The sequence below is a fragment of the Limulus polyphemus genome, unplaced genomic scaffold (genome assembly GCF_000517525.1).
Source record: "Limulus polyphemus unplaced genomic scaffold, Limulus_polyphemus-2.1.2 Scaffold9962, whole genome shotgun sequence".
NCBI classification, from domain to species: Eukaryota; Metazoa; Arthropoda; class Merostomata; order Xiphosura; family Limulidae; genus Limulus; species Limulus polyphemus.
In genome coordinates this window covers 18,846-20,025 of record NW_013675572.1, presented here as the reverse complement: position 1 = coordinate 20,025, position 1,180 = coordinate 18,846, and the positions used below count along the sequence as shown (strand labels likewise).

Below are 1,180 nucleotides of genomic sequence, written 5' to 3'. Positions count from 1 at the left end.
AGATGATCAGATGATACCATGTTTAACATCTAGAGACCGTATGAAGTGAGCTAGATGATCAGATGATACCATGTTTAACATCTAGAGACCATATGAAGTGAGCTAGATGATCAAATGATACCATGTTTAACATCTAGAGACCGTATGAAGTGAGCTAGATGATCAGATGATACCATGTTTAACATCTAGAGACTGTATGAAGTGAGCTAGATGATCAGATGATATAGGAGGGTAATACTAAATAAAGAATTAAATATTATATTTGTAAAATAAATTAATATATAAATTGAAGTAATTACAATTAAAAAAAAAACTTCTTGGATGGAACTTAAATTTATTTTTCTTTTAGAATTTTCCAAAGGACCCTTATGTATTTTTGCATAAATAGTTTTTGGTTTGGTTTTATACAAATTATTCATGCAGTTCTGGTAAATTGTGAGGGATTTCTTGTGGGCTGCTTCTGTGCTGAAACATTTTGACTGATGTTTCATCTTTCTGACTGAGATCTCAGCTTGAGAGACAAACAGGGCAGTTGTTGAAACTTCCATTACTTTATACACAACTCTCTCTGTACACCGCCCTCGTGAAAAACTAATATTTTGAGTGTGCTAGACTTTTTGAGGACTTTTCACTACATTGTACAGTAAATACATTCTATGTTAATTAGGGATATTTAGAGATTTAAGTAGAGGTAAGTTTGTTAATTTCTGTACTTTCTGATAAGCACTAGATATTTTGAGGTTAAAATTGAGTGCTTTGTATTGTAGGTGGCACTAGGCGAACCCTTTACCCTGGAAGTACTCGACATTAGTAATGGTTTGCTGATTCCGTTTTATGATCCCGATGTCAACTTGCTTTACCTCTGTGCCAAGGTAAAAGTTTTATAAGGTGAACAGAAGAAAAAGAAAAATGTCAATAGTAACTTGCATTGATCATAACAAAAAATTAAAGAAATAACTTATGTTACATGTTTAATGTACAAATGAAATGGAAAAGTATGCGCCCTATGTAATATGTAAAGGTGTATCGAGAGTGGAACAAGATACATTGTATATAATATCAAAATGTGTGTTGAGAGTGGTACAATGTACAGTCTATATAGTATCAAAATGTGTGTTGAGAGTGGAACAATGTACAGTCTATATAGTATCAAAATGTGTGTTGAGAGTGGAACAATGTA

General features: G+C 32.5%; 1 protein-coding gene across 2 annotated transcripts in view; it reads left to right on the top strand.

Annotated features, from left to right (window-relative positions):
- Positions 1-752: 752 nt before the first annotated feature.
- Positions 753-1,180, top strand: part of LOC106476171 (coronin-1C-like) — an 11,335-nt gene continuing 10,907 nt past the window's right edge. For both annotated transcript variants that reach the window (XM_013936839.2, XM_022380111.1), the window contains exon 1: positions 753-872. The gene's annotated coding sequence lies outside the window, so the exon portion shown is untranslated. The remainder of the gene's footprint in view (positions 873-1,180) is intronic.